Source organism: Cinclus cinclus, chromosome 14 (genome assembly GCF_963662255.1).
Source record: "Cinclus cinclus chromosome 14, bCinCin1.1, whole genome shotgun sequence".
NCBI lineage: Eukaryota > Metazoa > Chordata > Aves > Passeriformes > Cinclidae > Cinclus > Cinclus cinclus.
In genome coordinates, this window is record NC_085059.1 from 10202940 (window position 1) to 10225391 (window position 22452).

A 22452-nucleotide genomic window follows, 5' to 3' on the forward strand; every position below is an offset into this window, starting at 1 on the left:
TAGAAAACCCTATTTTTTTCACTTTAAGTTCAATATCCTATTTAGTTCTGTGGGCTCAACCATGAGCAATGCACTTGAAAGTTTTGGGGATTTTTTTAAAGGAAAAAAGAAAGTTAACAATTTCTTTTAATAAATGTTAATATTATATTTGTCTGGGGAATTCAGCAGGGTTTTGTCTTTGTACTGATGACTATTGTGAATGCTTACAAAATATAGTTTGCATTTGGCATTTAGTTTTAGTAATTAGAAACATATATTTTAAATACCTCCATTACTCTATATTTAATTTGCACTTAACAAAACTATATTATTGGAAAAATAATTATGTTATGAAAGAAACTGTCCTAGATTGATAATCTGATTCTTAGGTAAAAAGTTGTTGCAATGGCTGTTTCTAACAAACTCCTTCTTTTACAGCTGCATTGCTTTTTTCAAATTGACTTATTTGCTCTTTGACGTGATAAAAACTCCTGCACTTATTTAATATGAATGATGAATAATGAATGATAAATGATGGCAAGGAGTGGAGAATACCTTGCAACCAAAGATACCTGTGATGCTCTTTTCATAACTGATTTCTTATCACAAAGATCTATAAATGAGAGACCTGCACATCCACTTAAGATTATTCATTACTTTTCATAGAACAACCTTCATATTTGAGAGTTTGTTTCAGCTACAGCTGTGGAACTATGCAGGTTTTAATCACTTTTTCAAATACTTCGATCAAAACAGAAATTTCCCCTTCTGTGAAAAGTTTTCCACTTGCAGTCTTACTCTATGTCTTTATTATAAGTGAAGAGGTTTTTTTAAATGCTGAAAGTACAATTTACAGAAGATGAGAATTTTTTTTTCACAAAAATGGACTTTAATAAATGGGGATTTATTTATCTGTTTTATCACATATCCTTATTTGATTCCTTTTTTATATTAGATTATTTTTTTCTATAGCACAGCATGCATTTAGGAATGATTATCTAAAAATTGATTTTAAAAACCTTTCAGAATTTCTTAAACCTTTTGCTGTATGATGTCCATTTTAGTAATGGTTTTTCAGCATCAGTTTTCCTAGCATAGGGACTTCACACAGTGTGGAGTGAGCTGGGGGGGCAGAACTCCTTGGCATCCACATCTATGGATAGCAGTCTGAGAGGTGTGCTTGGCTCCTGCCTGGGGCCAAGCCAGGGGGGCATGGGGAAGACAGTTCAAAAAAATCCAGGGGTCACCAGGGGTTGTCTGGTTGCAGAACATTCCTGCTGTTCGCTCTGTGTCTGCCACGGTAGGACCTTCAAGAAGGATTAAATTTGAGAGTAGCTGATTTCTGACATGGAGAGATCTCTGTGACTGGTAATTCAAGAGAGAGAGAGGCTTTTGGTTTGGAACTACCACCTATGATCACATCTCGAATGTGTGGCTGCATGCTCTTGTTCTCATGCTTCAAGGTCTAGACAAGAAAAATGGTTGAAGCATCATTAAAAACAGTGGGATTGTGTATGTATGTACCAAGATGTATCAACACACTGTTTTTTCCTTATGGCAGGTCTGAACAGTTCTAAGGAAGTTCAATTTTTTCTGGTGACAAGCATTCTATCATTACTGTTATTTATTTATACTGCATATCCTCTGGCAAGAGTAAAATCTCTGAGGGTTAGGCACAGACTTCCCTGCAGTGTCACTGAGAGCACTTCTCTGTAGTCAAGATCGAGTCAGGAGTTTCTCCAAGTATCCCATGACAAGCTGAGACTGATGAACCCTGCGGAATTACTCCAAGGTTCACACTACCATCCAAATGGTATTTGTTCAAGGTCTGATGGTTCAGTAGAGTATGGTTTATGAGCCATAATGTGTTAACTGAGCAGATAGTAAAACTAAGAGTTAGTCTTGTATGCCTCTCCTAACATTTGGATGATGCTTCATCCACCAGACCTTATGGTAGTCCTTTGGTAACATTCTCTGCTATTTTAACTCATTTTCCAACTAGACCTAAGCAATTCCAATTTAGCAGCTAGTTTCCCATACCCAATTTTCAAAACATGCTGGAGCCTTTAGAAGCATGTAATGTTCTTTCAGTTCACAGTATCTGCTCTGCCAGGCTGCTTTATAACTTGGTACTTCATAAATCACTTAGCAACACCTTGAACATAAAAACACTATCTGAAAAAAATTCTAGTTATTGTCTTGTTCAGGTGAATTAGCACAGCAAGGAATTTCTGCCACAACCCTCTATCACAGGGGGGGATTTTGTGCTAATTTTTAAGAATTTTGCATGAGCTGATGAAGGATAAAGAGAATAGACAAGCCTTGTATACTCAGTCCATATGTCCTCATTTAAATTATCTGACTGGGTAGAACTTGTAGCATTATTATTGAATATATCCAGAAAGGCATTTTTGAAAAAGAATTCAATATTGTAAAATACTTTAAAACTATTATATTTTAAATAAAGATTACTATATTGTCAGGAAAGAGGAAATTAATGATGCTGATCACTAAAATCATGACAATGGTCGGAAGCCCTGGGGCAAAATAAAAATTTGTCATTACAGTTGTCCCTTTAACACCATTTCATAGTGCTCTTGTAAATTCCATTTACAGAAAGCCAGAAGAGATTCTAGAAAACTGCAAAATGAACTTTAAGCATCACTGAATAGTAAAGTGATTTCTACTACAATACGCAATGGAAGAGCTTGAGTCTTTTTGAAAGACACTGAGTCCCTTGAGTAAGAGAATCTGAATGAGGTCATCATGTCAAGATGAGGAAAGCAATTAAAAGGAAATGAAACTGTTGAATAGCTGTAAGTAAAGCTTGACTTAACAAAGGTTGCATAGAAGGGAACTTCAGGGAAGCTGTAAGCTATATAAGGGTGTGCTAGATTGAGGTCCGACCAGCAGGAGGAATTAACTCCACACAAATATCTTGTGAGAGATTACAAGTCAGAACTACAATTTGACAGGAAAATTAAAATCGACGCAATAGTACAGAAACACTGGCTTAAACTGACAAAAGTCAGAATACAACCTGACACTGTTGGTCTGGGTAGTGGTAGCAGTCCAATTAAACAATGGTTACAGTCTTTTCAGAATGATGAATGTGATCCTGTTGAAGCAGTGATCATGTAGAAACATCTTGTCCTTCTCTGGAGGTCCAGTGGTGGTTATCAAGCTCTTGTTATCTGGGAATCCTGCGGTAGTGCTCTCATGGTGTTCCAAATCCCAGATTATATAGAGTAGGAGACTTTGATTCCTTCCTCTAGGAAGAGCATCTCACAATGAGATGATGTGATTCTGTGAGTCATGCTGGGAGACCCTGATGGCCCATTAAAGGAGATAGTCCCTGGAGGGAATTACCAGAGCTGAACCCTGCAGAAAATAAAGAACACTTATCCACCTATCTTAACATCTTATGTAGATGGTAATAGAGTACATACTTTTGGTTACACCTTTCATTGTAACCCAAGACAAAGTGGTAGAAGATAATCTTACATGGAAGAAAGATAAAGTTACAGAAAGGTTCAGATAAGGCTATACACTCCTTTTTGTCATCACACTTTCTGATTCCTGGAATGTTTTGCAGACCTTCAGGCAGGTGTACAGTATTTCAGTAAAGTACATAATTGCTATGAAATAATGAGGACAAGGTAAAAACTTGGTAAAAACAAGGTAAAGGAGTTTGCACAGAGAATGTGGAAGGGATTTTTTTTCAAGCAACTTCCAAGGCAACATTACCTTGAATGTCATGTCTGGATTACATGACCACAGATCTATCATTGCTAGTCAACAAGGTTTCTTTTCAGATTTCCAAAGTGAAATTAGGAAAATATATAATCTCGCCTGTCTTTTATGGCTCATTGCTTTGGTTGGGTAGCATAACGTTTATCACAGAAATCTTAATGACTCACCATTCTAATTTATAAACAAGAAATTAGTTTTATTAAAAGGCTGTCGGCAGAGCACTCTCTAGATTTGCCTGCCTAGACCTGCTTCCAGAAGGTCAGATCATGGTGGCATTTTCTGATAGCACTTGTCAGTATTTATTTGTTTTTGCAGTAGGAATGCAATGCCTATAATTATTACTCTTATAGGCAAGGGAGCAGAAATATTTGTATTCATTTTTGGCTGACGTGAAATCTGTCCTTTAGTTTTGTATTTGCATGTGTGTTTTCCAAGGGAAATAAAGAAGATTCTCAAATGCTCATTGACCCAATACTTGATGTGTAAATAGGGGATGGAAAGTCCACTCCGGTGAAGAAAAAAAAAATTTATTATTATTATTATTATTATTATTATTATTATTATTATTATTATTATTATTATTATTATTGTTGTTGTTGTTGTTGTTGTTGTTGTTGTTGTTGTTGTTATTGTTATTATTGTTATTATTATTATTATTTCAATGGTGGCAAGTAGCCAGAATCCATTATGTGCCACCATATTGCCTTTTAATTAGCTGCTTTTAGTCTCACAAAACATTGCAAAAGGTATTAATGCCTCTTGATACCATAATTGTGTTTACTGTATATTGGAACAGCTGCTATACAAAACACCATAACTGCATTTTTATTGAATGTGTATCTTTGGTATTTTATACTGACAGACCCAACTTTAAAACAGCCTCCTTGTAAGATAAATGAACAGGCTCTGGTGCTTGTCACTTCCTTCATCTCCAGAAAAGGATTTTATACTTTTGTAATTATGAATATGATTTTGAAAATTATTTCTCATTTCTGTGGATTTTTTTTTTTATTTTCCTGAAACTACATAGATATGGGGGGTGATTTCAAAATGCTCAGTTCCTGTATTGCACTTGAAGACAAACTTCTAAGATGGTGATAGCATTTCTCTTTGCCAAGTGGAACATGAAAAGGATTATAAAAAGACACTGGTACAAGTGAAAAGGTCATGCTTTTACGTAAACTATGACCTCCCCTCTCAGAAACATTTGAGTCTTATAGTTGACTGATGTGAGGTCTGAAATACAGTTAGTTAAATTGTTCTAAATCTAAAATAGTTTTAAAATTTATCCATTTTTAAACCTGTTTTGACTTATCTCTATAGCTAGTTAAAAATAAAGGATAAATATAAATTTCTTATTTGAGACTTGCAAAAGAAGGGGGGGAAATGGAATAACCAACTCCACAGGTTCTAATGTTTTACAAAATAGCTCCTCATAAGCACCCTCAGGGCTTAACTTATATTTGGAAATTCATTAATGTGTTTGCCAGTTATTTATGTCATACAGACAAGACCTGAGGTGTAAGAAGAGTCTTTTATACCCATACTGACACTTTAAACCATGGTCCCCCATGGTATCTGGTTGCAACTTTCATTAATGTGTATTAGAAGCAAGAGTCTATTTCTGTAGGATGAAAAAAAAAAAGAGGGATATTTCTAGAACATTAAAGAGATACCTACTTGTGTATCCACAAACTATTACACATTTTGGTGGTCAACACTTGCTCAAAGACCTTTATGTTTCTAAGCTCTTTATATAAAAAAACCTGTGACTCCAATCTAGAAGGTAGCCTTAGGAGGAAATGTGACTAGATTTTCTGTATTAAGGATGGAGAGAAGAGCTCTTATTCTAGGCTTCAGTATTCCTTGGCTTTGCCAAACTTTGCTCATTACTTATCTAGAAAATAATGAACAGTGATTTTCCTGCTCTTAGCTAACTGATGCCATACTAAAGCAGCCTCTTCACTCTGGAAGTATTTATGTTGGGGGTGCTGCTATTTTTAACACTGGAATTCTCAAAAATAATAATTGATAGGGGATACTGTAGGAGTTGTCCATCAGAAGAGGCAGATCCAGACTGATGTAGCTTCCTCTTGCTCAGCTGTCCTTGATAGCAACCATCTTCTTAATTGAGTACATGAGCAAGGTACTAATTCTTCTTGCATTTCTCATAGCAAGACAAAAGAGACAAAGAAACAACTTTTAGCTCCTTTGGATACTTGAGAAGGTAATGGTAATCTTGGGGTCTAATTTAACACTTTCATTATTCTTCTACATAAAGTCTGATTTACTGATAGTAATTGAATTATGTGGTTCACCAGTTTTGGTCAATACATCTTTTAGTTCCACAAAGGCAGTGAAGAGCAGCATTACAGAAAATCAACAATACCATCAAGAGCATGCCCTTTAAAATTTTAATTTTAATTTGACACTGGCATCTGGTATGGAATATGAATGCTTATTTGCACACCTGCAGACTATTTGATATGAAGAAATCCCAAGTACCTGAAGAATTTGTCTGCAGATGGAGTTTAGTGCTTTAATTTAGTACAGTAATTGTGAAGAATGTATTGAATGTATAAGTATTGTAAAATTTGTATGCCACATAGGTTCTAGGTACTTAAAGGCTGCCTATTTCATAAGTAACACTTTCCTCTTCTGTCAATTTTCATAACTGATAGAAAGGCAAAGGGATAATCTTGACAATATTACAATCTTTGAAAGTAGCCAAGGTTTTGTTGAAACCCACTTTGATTTTTAATAACATGTAACACTTACAAGGGACTGAAGTGGATATCCATTAATAAAATACATTGTACAGCAAGCTCATTTGGGCAAATTTGTGCCTGAGGAATCTCACATCCAACAATCAGAGGATAGTTAAGTTCATTCAACATTCGTAATTCCTTCAATGATCCTGTTTGTTCTGGAGTTTAGTTTTAGTTACAGACCTCATATTAAGAATTGTTCCTAATAAACATTTACATTTCCTTTGTAAAATTACCAGTTTGTCCTACTGTAAGTACAGAATCATCAACAACACTGCAGAACCTTGAAGGATCACATTAACAATTTTCTACAGCAATGTTGAAATTTCACATTCCAGGATGTATAACTTACTGTCATTCTCCTCTGCTCTCCTTTACCAGAAATTCCTCTCAAGAAATGTGAACTGGATATAAGACCCATGTTTTGTGCTAGACACTTCTCCTGTTTAATGTTACAGGTGTTCTTATTTTTCTCATTTTTCTGCTGTTTTCAGGCAGAGGAATGGACTGGAAAAAAAGAAAAAAGAGTAAGAGAAGTGGAAGTCAGAGGATTCTCTGAGTCATGGAAGTTGCTGTCTCTCTCTCAGTGTTTATGCAGAGCTGTTCTGTGCAAATAGTCAGTGGGATTAACATGAACAGGAAAACCATTGAGGAGCTGATGGAGAAAAGATCACAACCATAACGTAACGTGCCGTTTCTGGCCAGTGCAGTCACTGTTACAGCCATTCACTTGTAACTCTTCACGTCTGTACAGGCAATAACAGGTACTTATTATTTGTCTCTCTTTAATGCTGGGTTTTAATATTCTTCCTGCGAAGTGAGCCATTCTTTCCTAATTCCAGATGTAAGATTTATGCTCAGACGTAAGAATGTCATCTGGTGTACTTTCTAAACATCCCCTTTGTAAGGCTTTTTCAACCTATTTTTATATTTGTACTTATACTGATATGGCTTTTTTTTCCCACCTAGCTCATAATACATAAAAGACAAAAAAAAACATAGGCACAGTAACTGCCAACAGAGAATACTTGACAGGAAATTACAGGTTCTTTCCATTAAAATAAAAGAAACCACAAAGGTTTTCATACAGATTTATACTAATATCTTTAACAAATTGTTCTTACATTAAAGATTTTGCAGCTAATACACGTGTTACATCAGAAAACAGTCAGTTTGAAAGACCCTCATCAAGTTATCATCTCTTTATGAAAAATAAAAAAGCACTTTTTTGTTTCTAAAGGTGCCCATTAAAGTGTCTGACTTGATAAATCTGTAGAGAAAATGTAATGAAGACAATAGTGACCAGCTTCTGTGACAGTCACTCCAGATGACAGACAAGAAGTGAAGCACCAGTTGGCAGTGCCCTGACTAACATTCCCCACAGCTATTATTCAATTTTTCTGTCTGCTTCATCTGTTCTTGTTTTCTCGCTTTGACTTATTGCCACTATATCTCTTCAGGTGTCTCCTTTTCTCTTCCTCCAAATGGTAAAAATCCACAGCTGTCCTTGGTTTTGTGCCATCCAAAAATAATCTTTATAAGCTTTTTATGTTGCTATCTTTCAAGCCTCATCTAAAGAATGAATTCATGCTCCTAGATCTCATTGCGCCTTAACGTTTATTACTCCTTTTTATGGTAGAGGAAATGAAATGTCTTATCAACATTTAAGTTTAAAAAAATCTTTTCTAATTACATCCGTTCTTTTCATAACAGTCACTCTCAGGTTGTAGAAGTGATCTTCGAGAGTGCATCACTACCACAATGTGGTGCAGTAGTGGAGGTCTCTTGGTTGGTTTTTCATTTACTGAGATCTATGTGGTGTTATCTGGCTAGGGCAGGAACCCAGAAGTCTCTCTGTGCTTTTCCAGAATGCTGTACTTTTTACAGAAATTCATCTGCAGTACTTAAGCAGCATGCATAATGTGGCCTTCTTCCCACCCCGGCCATTAGCAGAGAGACAAAAAAAAATTAAAAAAAAAAAAAAAGAAACAAAAACTAATCCAACCTTACTTTTCTTTACATTAAGACCCAGTCCTGCTTATGGATGGCTCAGCAGGGCTATTCACGACAGCTGAGTGATTAAACTGAGCCTACAGAAGATGAGTCCTGCCTATTGCAACTCAGGTGTCTTGGGGTCCAGAACAGAAAATACGTTTCCACTCTGGAACCAGACACCTTTTTTCCTCACACACTTCCCAGGTGTGGTACCTTACACCCACTGACTGTACAGAATCTACACCCACTGTAGATTCCTCCTCCTCAAAGCATGGTTCAGATGGGCATGTCTGGATCATTTCAATAGTTGTTTAAACTCTGAATCCCAGTTCCTAGTGTGGGGGTGATTATCCCTTCCCCACTGCAATAATGCCAGTTTTCTGAGCTTTTGTTGAAGATTTGCAGCAGCATGTTTCCAGACATGAAGTGCAAAGAGCCCCTTCCACCACAGCTCTTCTTCACTACCTGCTCTCCCTGCACAGCACATGCTCCCAGCCACATTTGCTCTTTGACAAAACCCTCAGGCAAGTGAAATCCCAGGAGAGCTGCCCAGGCGGAGGAAACACTGCCTGTCTGGTTTGCCAAATTAGTCTATAATTACATTCTTAAACTGGTCTATTTTCATGGTTAATGTGGTAGAAAATGAAGAAGCTATTTTGCAGCATATAGGCACCATGTGAATATAATCACTTGGAAGCACTGCAGACTCCAAGATTGAATGCTTTTTTAAAAAACTTTCTATTGAGCTTGAACAGGCTCTGCTGTTTGCAGTTGCCTAGATAACTGAGATGAGACCTTTAACTGGCTCTTTCTTACAGTGGAGGAATATACACTAATTCTGATATTTGGGCTTTACCCTAAAGTATTTTATGGAGATAGGAAAGGTCAAAAAAAAAAATATCTTTAAGCCTGTCCTTTCTGCTTGCATCTGAGACAATGATTAAGCATTTGATCCCTTTCATAGGAGAGTTGTGTGTGACTGGAATAGGAAAGAGTTGGTTCCCTTTACTTTTGTATCTAATTGCAAATTCTGTCCTGTGATGACAAGCACAAAGAAGCACCGTGGGTGTGTGCTCTGAGTCTGCTTGGACATTGAGAGCAGCTCTGAACTCCAAACATGGGGACTGCAAAGACTGGATTGCTGGGCAGGGCTGGCTATGCAGAGCACTCAGAAATGTGTCAGTGCACACAATGTCAATCTGCTTTCACAGTGTTGCTTCCCACAGGGAACAATATCTTCTCTGTGCAATTCAAAAAGGTGCTTGAAATTTCTGAATTACTTGCTTCGTTGTAAGCTTGGAGACATTTCTTCTACTGCTACAACTAAGTTAGAACCAAAGTTTAGTGGCTTTGGAACATTCTGCAAGGCTGTTTTATCTGGATGCTTGGAAAACAGGGCAGATTTGAAGGTGAAAACGGCACAGTATTGGTACATCCTAGGTGTGGTAAATAGGAAAGGCAGCCCAATCCTTAATGTCGAGATGTATTATAGTGCAGATGGCTTGTACAAGTACAGAGAAGAGACTGAACAGGGAGGCTGAGCTTTTTCTCAATTTAAGATTTCAATTTGCCACTTAAGAATAAAATCCCTACTCCTCTCAACACGCCAAGAGAAGGGCTACTCTGAAATGTTCTTATCTGCTGTCTCTCCGCAGTGTTTGGGCTGCAGGCTCGGTTGGGTGCAGGCTGGCGCCCATGCCCGGGAAGCACGGCAGGGGAGAAGAGCCAAGATGACCCTCCAAGCGAGCCCATGAGCCCTCCAAGAAACCCAAAGCAAAAATAGCTCCTGTTGTGTAGCAGTTAGCTGCTTTTATGTGCTAAGGTTCCTCCCACAGTTTGATTTCCCGTGCATCCTTCGCATCCGGACATTTGCCCCACCGGCAAGTGCAGAGGGTCACTCGGAGCCCGAGCCTGGAGGCTTTTTCTGGCTGCCTGGCTGCTAGGAGAAGCCCTCCTGGGGACAGGGCTGCCAGCTCATGGACAGCCCTTACAGGAATCTTTCACCTCATGATAACATATGTTGAGGCATAAATAAAAATCAGATTGGTCCCTCTCACCTGTCATTTTTTCTAAGTGCCATTTTCCATCTGTATCTGTAAAACTGTGTTTGTTGTTATACATACGTATTATAATGTTGGCTTTTCACAAGTATTAAAATAGATGCTGTATGTATAATATTAAAAGTAACTTTGCTATAAAGATATAGCTTTTATTAGACATAGTAGTAAAAATAGCTGGTATAGTTATTAATTAAACTGCCTGCATAGTTAGGATAACATCCAATGAATGCCTAAAGAAGACCCCTACTACTATCAGCACCTACCATCTGTAGAAAGTATAAACTAAAGCCCAAGCTGGAGGTAATAATAAAACCGTACTAAAACCACAGCCAAAAAATGCACGTGCTCTAAAAAGGCAGACTTGAGGAGGAGCCATGCTGAGCAATTTTTGGAACATGTAAACTACTTTGGGGAAAAGTTTAAATATGCATAATTGTTTATGAATGTGCAGTAGACTGATGCAATAGAAAAAGGTATGTAAAGGGGTGTCTTTGAAATACCAGATGTGCTCTTGGCTGAATGCCAAGTACCTGGCCATTAAACCTTGTTTTATTATCTTTGTCTTTTATTGTCCTTTATTAAATTTTTGAATTTTACCAAAAGAGTGAGCCTCTTTTTTTCACATTGTGTTTTTCAAGTCATTTCAATTAGAAAGCATGAGTAAAGTCATGCTGAATAACATGAAAAAGATATTCTTTTTTCCCAAGAGGATGAACAGAATCCATGTATGATATAAATCTGCTGAGACACAAATCTTCGTGTCAGAAAACCAAATGGGTGTCACTGTTGTCATCTTCCTTCATACACCATGTGCCATGGAATTCTTGCTTAAGAGGACCATTACTGAGCTTTGTGTTAGCACATTTCAGAGCAAGGGAGTTCTATGCATCCGAGTGGCATGGGTGAACAGTTTGACAGATGCCCAGGAAAATGAAGTGGAAGCAGCTCCTAAGATCAGCCTGCTTACAAGTTCACTTTTGTTGCTCAGAAGCACCTTCTTCCTCTGCTCTTCTGCACCTGGAGAGCTTGAGAACTGAACTGGTTATTGGGGAGCACAGATTTCATAGATAAAGCAGGAAAAGGTCAGGAAAGCTGCTATGGCCATTCTGTATCTTACTTCCTCTTATATATTCAGTTTTCTGTTCTCTTCATGGAAAACAGCAGGTGTGCATATTTTGAGTGATCCCTAACAGGGCATTTGTTTTCTACCACCTGTGACTTAGAAATACTGCTGAAAACCCAACCTCTTTGCTTTAACTTTCTTCTAATCATACTTGAGCTGCTGTCATGTGAATGATGGTTAATGGCTAAGGTAGGACAGATTTCTTCAGCAAAATTTTCCTTGGAAAGGTGGCAGATTGTCAGGAACTTGAGACTCTATCCCGGGCTCTGTTGCAAATCTGCCTCAGAGTTTCCCAGCAACAGCCACACATTGCCAAGAACACTTGAAAATATGGCTTCAGTTCTAGTTTCCTGAAATGTCTGACATAAGCTCTGCTGAAACCACCACATACGCTGCAGTCAGGGAGAGCCCTGCAGGTGCCCTGTGAGCTCCCACGCAGCTCTGAGCCTGACCTGTAACATCTGGAGCTCAACCCCAGCACAGATTGACAACTGTGCCAAATGCTGCTGCTGTCACTCTGACAGACACTCCTGTTCCTGGGTATTTAAACACCAGCTCCTGTCCAGCCATGTTCACAGAGTGACCTAAGCAAGCTTGAACTTCTAGGACTCTGGATGGCAAATGCGAATAGAGTGCTTTGGGAGTTTTCTCTTGCAATGCCACTAGCAATCTTTTGTTCAAATGTGTTGCTTGGCTTCAAGTATTTCTTTGCATTTGAAAGCTCTCATAAAAATCTAAATCAACTTCTATGGCAGTGTTGGCTGCTGAAAGAATATATTGCTTTACAACCAGGAGTTTGAAAATGTCCTATAATGCTTTGCTTCCTTACCACTTAGCCTGTTCAAACATTTGTGCCATCCTTTAAATAAAATCTACTCATAAACGGCAGCTGGAATAATTGATACAGAAAATCACAGAGCACAGCATTCTGTATTTATTGTTTGTTTTTCAGTGACACGGACATTTTTAGTTTTAGTGGACTTGATAGCAGTTCTTCCAAGTGAACTATGTAACATAACTACATTATGGTTTCTTGCTCTCATTAGCCTAACTTTGCCATCACAGTTGTTCAACATGGGCCCTCTAAAAAAAGTTAGTTCATTTCTGTCAGTGATATGCTGGGCAGTGAGGAGGCAAAGCACAGAACACGCCAAGATGTCTATGTCTGGTTTCTGCTCGACTGACTGGGGTTGGTCAAGGAGCAGGAGAAAAGATTTCTGCCAGGAAATTAAAGTTGAACTGCTGTAGTTTGAATAATTTATCCAATATGCCTGAATGTAGCTGTAGCTCTTGTTTTTTGACAGTCAAATAACAGCCTATAACCCCTGAACTATTTATTTTGCACTTACTGAGGTGTGGGAAATTAGCTTCCTCTCTAATCCTTGTCCTTAATACCAGTCCTGCAGGAACAGCTCATCCCTCTGATGCATCTTAGAAACACTATAATCTAAGCTCCCTTTGGAGCTCCACTTCTCTATTGCCACACACACTGCTCTCTGCCAGAGGTAGTGAGGGTTGGTCTGGCTGTATCTCTCACAGCCTTCTCTTGTCAGATTGGAGTCACTAATCCTTACTGCAGTGATACAGAAATGTGTTGCAATAGAACATGGATCCACCTCAAAGGCGTCAGACAGAGTTTTCACATATCTACTATGGTTTTAATAAAAAATTCTAGTTTTTATTTTGCTGACCACCTTTTTGGTCATATCCTGATCTGAATATATGATTCCAGATTAGTTGTGTCCATTAACTGAGCTTACAATTAAACTCACATTTAAAAATTTAGCAGGCGATTTCAAAAAGGCTGGGTGTAGTTAAATGAGAATGTTGTCAAAGGAGCTGTATTAAAGGCCTTGCAGCTAAATTCTGAATGAAAACAGGTGTCATACTTGCCTGAATATTAATTTTGATTAAATCATTGACTCCAACAAAACTTCTCTGAATCATTCTACTATAGGTTAACTACTTTGTGTTGGAAACAATGTAGGTGTCCCCCTTCTGATGCAGTAGCTAATTGGGTTTACAGACCTAAACATGTATTGGACTGTAATTAAAAATTAGGCCACACTGTCCATAACAAACTAGAGACATATCTGGCTACAGAAAAGTTTGCCCTTTATTCTGTACCTCTCTGGAGCATGAGTAGATTTTACAATGCAGTGAGGAGAGAGGAGAAAGAGTACATTACTCCTTCCCCTACCCTTTTTCTACTACCTAGTACAATTTCTAGTGGCTAAAAAAAAAAAAAATCTGACTGGCTCAGTTGTGTGGAACAAGAGCAGTCTGAAATTGGGGAGATTTCTAAATACATTCATCAGCTTAAACTCTAGACCTCCATAGTGTTACAGTAATAGTGGATGGTGCTATTTTTCCAAATTGTTCTGGATATTTAAGAAATTGTTATTTATCCTTTGTTGGATATTTGCATTTCCTATGTGTAGATACTTATTTTAAAGCATTGACATTATACACTTATTTCCCTGGACAGTTTACATAATTACAAGAGACTGGTTTCTTGTACTAGCTCAGATTCTCTCAAATCATCCTTTGCAAGTCTCTCACCTTTCCTTTTACCAGAAGGAAGATTAGGATATGAAGATGGGTATTTTGGCAGTGAGTATCTCCCTAGAACTATTACCACCACACAGCAGAATTGGTACCTTTATGAGACCTCTGGTGTGCATGTCTCTGAATTTCTTTGAGAAGTATCTGTGATGCCTCTGTCCTTGGAGATATGCAGAACTTGAGATCAGGCCCAGAGCAACCTGATCTGTCTCTGAAGTTTTCCCTGCTCTTGTGTGGGACATTGGATCTCTAGGGGTCCTGTCTAGTGTAAATTATTCTGTGCCATTAAATTCAACTGCTCAGGGCATAAGAGTTGCAAGAGTTTCCTTTCAATTCAGAACAGGTTTGTCCGCTGAAGCAGGATAGCAAGAAACATGTTCCCAGTGTATCATGTATTTTCCCTTACTAATTTCTGGGGTTTACTACTGGTCTTCATGCTCTAATCATTCCTCGAAAGATAAAGGGCTCAGAAATCACAAAAAATCATTTATGCTCTGTCTAGTAAGTCAGGAGGAAAAACAGTTCGGGTTTTGGGAAAGGGTTTTATTGCTCTAAGTCTATTCTGTTGCTCTCTGAAATTGTGCTTGAATATGCTGGATGAAAAGAGCATCCTGGATACAGCACTAGGTAGGTAAACTGATCTGGATGGGCTCCAAGGGCTGCTTTCCAGCCCACGTGGCTAACATGGATAAAATACCTGTCTCTTCCAATGAACATCACAGAGTGGAGAATCCAGTAGTTGCAGGAAAACAGACTGAGAGCAGGCAGCAAGAGGATCGTAAGATGGCCTCTTAAGTGCTGAGAACATAGTTTAGAATGTGTCTCATTGAAAAGATCTGATTCAGTTGGCACTTGTTTCCAGCTTCAGCAGCATGTCTGGAAACAGAAAGCTACTGTGAGTCAAAGCAGGGATTTAGGCAGATGGAACAGGGAGGAGAAAGCACCCATCTGCTGGAGCTGCCAGCAGTGTGTGAGGCTCCCCAGGGGCTGTCCACATAAAGGAGCTGTCTGGGTGGGAGGTTTGAAGGAAAGCCAGATGGCCGCAGTTGCATGTAAGGAGGCTGATACGCCAAATAACTTTTTACATCTCTAATGTGTGAAAAGGGATCGGCCCTTGACTTCAAAGTAGTGTTTGTCATGCTGCCTGATACTTTTCTGCCTTTTTTTTTTTTTCTGGCTTTTTCCTTCCCAGACAGCAGGGCTTGCTATAGCCATCCTGCAAATAGCACAAGGTATCTAGTGCTTAATCTGTAAACTGCCTAGCGAGCAGTGCTGCGCTGCAGACGGTGGGGTTGTGGTGCTATTTACATTGGCAGCAAAAGCAGAGTTCAGCGTTATGTGCATCTGGCTGAGTTCCAAATGGAACAAATTACATTCTGCCTACCTAAAATTCCCCCTTACAGCTTTTTTGAAATCCTTTGCTCAAAATTGTTTTCATAATGTTGCTATCTGCTCTTAATTGGTAACTACCTTCCACTCTACAGGCAACTCCATTTCAGTGACAAGTGAGGTGACCTTGTAGGCATTGTAGTGTCCCCATCATCATTTGCAAATCCATGTAAAAAATGTAACTTTTTCCTGCATGCTTCGTCCCAGGTGCTGTCTCCTCAATGATATGTTTCTTGTACTATGTACTTGTAAAGTAGTTTCCTCTAGTTTACCTAAAAATTATTTTTTCAAAGTGCTTCTATCATACAGTTACTATCTCCTGTTTTTGTAATGTCTTTTTTACGTTTTCTCGGTTTTTATCCTTTTTTCACTATGTGCGAAGCATCACTGACCTGTACCCCCTGTATTTAAAGTGACCTGAAATTCAGTGATGAGAAACAGATTATTCCAGATATGGTCACCCCCTGCAGAAGCTTCCATGCATCCAGAATCTGGCCATAATGTTGGGTCATAATATTTAATCAAATACAATGAAGTAGTACAAAAGTAGGTAGATCAATATCAGCACTATCACTGTTGTGGGAGGTATTGTCATCCCAGTGGCTGGTCCATCTACATGGTTTATGAATTCAATTTTCCAATTTCCAGAGCCATCTAAAGGCTGATCTTGGAGTGCTTATCACACAAAGCTCTGAAGTGGCATTGAAGGCTGAAATTATATAAGCTCTCCTATATTTAACTGTAATTTAGCAGATACTTGAGTATCCCTTCATCCAGTTTGTGTTTTCTTAGTCTTGCCACTATTCAGTCAACAAATCATTTCAGCTCTACTCCTCACATAAGGTATGTGCTTGGGAGTGATTAAAAATGTTAAGCTGTGAAGGGTGGACTTCACATAATTCTTGCAGAAAATGTGTTTTGATGCCATTTCCATTCTGTCTCCCATAGCCTCTGCTAAAAAGGGAAGAAAAAAAAAAGAAAAAATACTTGTTTTAGGTTTTAGGAGAGTATGTTCCTCACTGGGAAAGAGAAGAAAGCAGAACAACATGTGCAGCTCATTGGAGAGTTGCAAACTTGTTCTCAGATTTTGCAAAAAGTCACAATGAACCTTCCACTTAGATTTGTAGGGAAAAAATGAATCTGTGATGTTCTTGCTAATAACACCACATTCTGTGTTTCAGTAACCTGTTCATGCTCTGAGGCTTTGTCAAAGCAACAAAACAAACCTATAATTGAGCAGTGCAAGTTCTAAAGCCTGCTTTAGGGCAGGAGTATCAGCCACTGCAGAATATGACAGCTACGTTTGCATTGTAGCCCTTCCTTCAGGGAAGATTGCTGGTGGTCAAACTCCCACATTGCTTATTTGTTCTCTGAGAATGTATTTCTGCCACAGGCAGTCCTGTGAACAAGATTACATTATTTAATATTTTGCAGAAGTTGTAATAACGAGGCAAGTAGGATTGTCCAACATGGAGCAGCTTCCATTTCAAACCAGAAACTGAGGAGATTTGTTGGAAAGAAATACTGCCTTCCTGCCATTAATACAAGTAAAGGATTTGGGAAGTGCTGCACAGTTATTTCTCCTTGTGAATTTACAATGGCATTTGAGGAGAGTTTTTTTTTTCTTCACCAGGTTCCGTTTCCCCTTGCAGTGAGTGATGGTTGTGCCATGCTGGCTGCAAGGCAAAGCAGAGAGCAAACAGTTCATAAATGTAACTACCTTTAAAAGAGTTCCTGGAGCACAGCAAAGTACTCTAATGGAAGAAGAAGGCAGCGTGGGCAGGCTGTAAATTGAGTGCATTGCTACTTAAGGAGTTGTGTTTGCTCTGTTTATACCTCACTAGATGCCTGATACAGACTGAGTGGAAATATTTTCAGTAGAGGTATTTCTGAGTCTTAGGTAGTTCTGCTCATCTTCAGTGTGCCCTGTAAGTCACCTACTGCCTCTGTGCCTGTGCTGGTAATCTCTGCTGTGCTGCACAGGGGAAAAAAACCCTGAATCTGCACTGGGAACATCTCATAAAAGTCACGTATCTAATTCTACTTATACCTTGCACACTGTATAAAAGGAATGAGTGCTACTAGTTTTAGTTTGTTTCTTAACACCATATAGCTCAGAGAGGAAGTTTGTTTAGTTTCTGTGGTTCAAGAAGGGTACCTTCTAGGTTCATTAAGCAAAAAAAAAGGGAATATTTTTAATAAATTTCTGTTCAGAATCTAATCTACTAGAAAAGTGTCCTTTTTTTCCATTAAAGTCTGTAGGTATTTTTCCTCTAAGGGCAACAAGATAAATATACTGTTTGCACTAAAATACTAATTTCTATTAAATGGCACTGACCTACTTTAGTGCTGTTACATGTGTAATTGGGGCAAAATAATGTGTTCATTTTTCTTTAAATATGGGAGTATCCTGCACAGCTAAAACATGCAAACATGGGACAAAAATAGGAAATATAACCGTGAATCCACATTGTCTGCCTGCTGTTTGCCTTTAAATATTGTGCTGTTAAAATTAGAGCAGTGAACTTGCCAAGCTCAGGGACTTGTAAAATACTCAGCTGATGTAGGTTAACCCAACATATTCTTCACAGGTCTACATTTTTACAAGCAACAGTTTTATGTGAAATCTTGTTGCGATGAATGGAAAACTGGGACAGTTGTTTATGAATTCTTGTCCTTGCCTGTGACACTAAGATATTTTTCTATTTGCAAAATGGGTGGTTCATTTACATCATCAACTCTTTACAATGACTACCTGGTTAATGATTGCAAAACAGACAGAGGGCTTTAAAATAACTGGTAAATTATTACTTATCCTGCCCTTGTATTGATTAGAACCAGAATAATTTGATATGACATCATTTAATATTTGAGCTCTCTGCCTGTTTTCTCATGCTGTCACTAGTTACCAGTTCAGTTGTGTCCTGGGTGATTAGCTGGCTGTGCAGCCCCTCTGTCCTGCCTCTGCACTGAAAAAATATCTAAAAGACATTTCTTTTTGTAACCTTAGCATCTGTGTTACTATTCTTTGGGTAACCACCTATTTGCATCATACTGTGTGACAGACCTCGAGGAAAACTGCCTCAAGTAGTACCACTAATCCCAAGAATCATCATCACCTCTTGGAAATGTCAGCAAAAAGTGGAACTTGCTGTACAATAGTCTTGAAATTGTTTTTCTTCCTTTTAAATTTCTGTAGGCAATCATCCTGCTGTGTCTATATAAACCTGTATATTATGTAAGGAATTTTTTTTTTTTTTGAGAGATCTCTGCTTTATTTCTTAGTGTTGTCAAATCAAGAATTCCACCAAGCATGTACTTATTATAGGAGCAATTTGATAAAAGTATTGGCAAGTGTGGCAATGGGAAAGTATTGATGACTGTTAATAGGAAATCAAGCTATGCAATCTCATGCCTCAGCCACAAAATTAGGAACATTGACAGTCCCTTTTTGAAAATAGCTCGCTTTTCTCTTACCAGTGGAAGCTCAGCTCCTTGGTAAGGATGTCACAATTAGCCCTTGTGAACAAGGTTCCTAAATTGTATGCATTGCCTTTTGTGCCAGTGTTCCATTAAAAAGATGTTTAGATATTACAGATGTGCTAGACTATTGTGTAATGGCAAGGCTGACCAATGTGACCTGTGGGTTTTGTCCAAGGGGAGTTTACTTCTGAAAATAATTTCTTTTGTAGAATTCACATAGTACAGTAACAAACCATATCTTGAGGCACTGCAGTGCACTGATGAATGAAAAGATGGTGTACTGGGTATAGAAACAGGTGATTTTGCCAACAGATGATTTTGCCAAGAGACTTTGTCTTCTAACTGCTAAGAAAAGCAGTAAACCACTGTGCAGTGACTTCTAGTTTAGACTTGTGTAATAGAAACTACAGATTGCTGTCAACCACTCAAGCAGTGATGGCAGTTAATATAATTAGAAGGAGCTTGCAAATGGCACACCTCTTATTCCAGGTGATGTAACTCCCAGCACCCTGTGATACTTATAACTTCACTATAAGCTCTTGTAATGAGAAAGGACACAGAGATCAACACCCACAATACTCAAGTTAGAGAAAATAATTAAGGAATATAAAAGAAGAACATAATTTAAGTTGTTGAATCTGTCTCTGAATTTAGAGGGAAAGAAGTTCCAGTGTTTACAGCAGGTCAGCTGGGCTTACATAAGATAACTAACAAATTAGTAAAGTTCCAGGAAGTTAGACTGACGGCTTTCCAAGCTCTCCCAGCTCAAGGCAAAGCTGTAAAATATGATGGCTTCCACCATCCACTTCAGGGTTATAACTAAACCCAGCTCACTTAACAGCTGGAGAAGATGGCTGAGTCAAGTGCCACGTGTAGGAGCAGGCTGTAATCAACTTCAGCATGAAGATATAAATTGCAATCCAGTGCTTTCAAAAGCAATAAAAGTCATCTTGAAATCACTCTGCTAACACACAAGTAGACTGTTCTGAAAAAACCCACAACCTTAGGCAGTGGTACAGAAGCTCTTTCACATACTCTGGGACCAGAGTTGTAACCCATCAGAATTTGTGAGGAAGAGAGGCTGCAGGTCTCTCTTGTGTCAGCAGTATAAGCAACAAGAGGATGATAAGAACTTTTTCCCTTTGACTCAAGAACACACTCATGACCTAATGCAATTTCAGTGGAAATAACTGTATGTAAAAAGTCATCCTGGAAGTGAAGTCATTTATACATCAGACTCAAAGAGCATTTATGCTTTTTGTTGTGTGTGACTTTGAATGTCATCTGGTTTTGATAATAATTAAATTAATTGAATACTTCGAATAACCAGTCTTTTAGTTTGTAACAGAAATTAGCCACCCTCAAACTTTAAAGGCAAGCCAAAAAATTTTACTATTTTTGTTCAAACAAACTTAGGCTACAAATCATCAGAGTGACTGTATGCTTCATGTTCTGCTCTTTAAATACATATTAATTAAAACCTGAAATTTGTGCCAGTGTTTATGATAATATAAAGTTCTACAACCAAACAAATATCTTGAAGAACAGAAGAACAAAACAGGTTTTCTTAAGTTAGAATTTAAAGTCTTAAATTTTACAAATTAAGAGACTAATAGCAGAAAAGATATTTGGATTAGTTTGTTTGGGTTTTTGTCATGTAATGCAAATCTTAAGAACTACTTTACAGTCTGATACTTTTTCTGCTTTAAGGACATTTCAGACTAGACCAATCTTAAGCAAAATTAAAATTTCTTCATTTCCATTGGTTAAGTAACACGTGATAATATTGTCTCAGACATTGCAACCAGAAGTAAGTGAAGATCAGGTTTGGAATTAGATTTATTAAATTCACTTTGGGCTCAGCCTTAACAGTTGCTGCTCTGGTATCACTTGGATTCCATTCTGCCTCACTTCTGGGATCAACCATTGTAATGCCCACTGTAATGATTATTTCATATTCACAAAAATGACTGTGCAAGTAATTTGTTGCAAAGCAACAAAAAAGTAAGCCTAGGGAATCTTCAGAAAGACAGAGGCATAAATTTGCTTTTTCCCTTAAGGTTTCATAGGAGATTTCAGACCAGAAATAAAAATCTGCCAGTATTTGCTCTTCATTTCCTTATCAGAGATTTCATTATAAATTTTACTCCAAACATAGATCTTGGACTTAGATTGGGAGAGGAAGTTTGAATCTGCCAAAGATTCTGACGAGGAAGCATGTGTACCCAGCCTGAGATGTTCTGTTAGGTAACAGTCTGTTAGGCCCAAAATAGTTACAGCGTGGACCATTTGCTTCCTGACAGCCCATTTTACTTGGCCTTGCCTAATTTTATAAAATAGCTACACTGCTGAATAACAAAGAGGTGCTTCATCAGGTCTGACCCAGTTTTGCTTCTTAATTCTGGTATTTACATATCATCACTATGTTCTCTAAATGCAGCCTGAGCGAATGGACTAAAATAACTTTCCTGAAATTTTTCTAGATCTTGAATTTTTAATGTGCTTTTGGGTCTCTGCTTATGCTGCCTCACTGCAGTACATCTGATATTCTGCAAAGACATAATTTCTGACATGACTGAGTTAATTTCTCTTGCTTCAGATGTGACGTTTCCCAAAATTACCTGTTTCCTTGCAAAAGGTCTGGCTTGAGTCACCTTGCAGTACAAACAAAAGCTCTTTTTGTCTTCATGGAACATTGACTGTAGGCCACGTCTCCTGATTTCTTGCTTTAGAAAGTGCCAGAATAGTTGGAATTGTTTTAGGCACCTGCAGCAGTTTGCAGTGTGAGTGCATCACGGTGTGCTTCCTACCCCTGTCCTCTCCCACTCCCCCCATCAATACTGCCTGAGCTGGCTGCCTGTCAGATGGCTCATTTTCTCTGGAATAAAGTGACATTTCCTAAGGTTAATGTTATAACTCTGTGACCTGACAGATGGAGGAGCAAGAAAGATCAGAGGTACGGATAGGATAAGATGGTTAAAAATCTTTCTAGGAAAATCAGCCTGGATTGCTGCTCCTACTTCCAAGGAGCATTTTACGAGTACATATTATTATGCATTTTATTCTCAGACTCTTATATAGAAATTTGTGGTAGTCTTCAAGGCCAAGGAAACCTGTGAGCAGGAAGGGGAGATCAGTTTGCTGTGTCCAGTTTAACCTGTGTCCATCCTCAAGTAGCTGACATGGCTCCCTCAGGTCTCCAGCTGTTCTCCATGAGGTGCACAACTGCCAGGAGTGTGTTTCTGGACTGAAGTGATTTTCATGTCATTCTTTCAAAAATGCCTGAAAATAATTGCTTCAGAGAGAACCAGACCAAGTTAATGTTGTGTACACATTG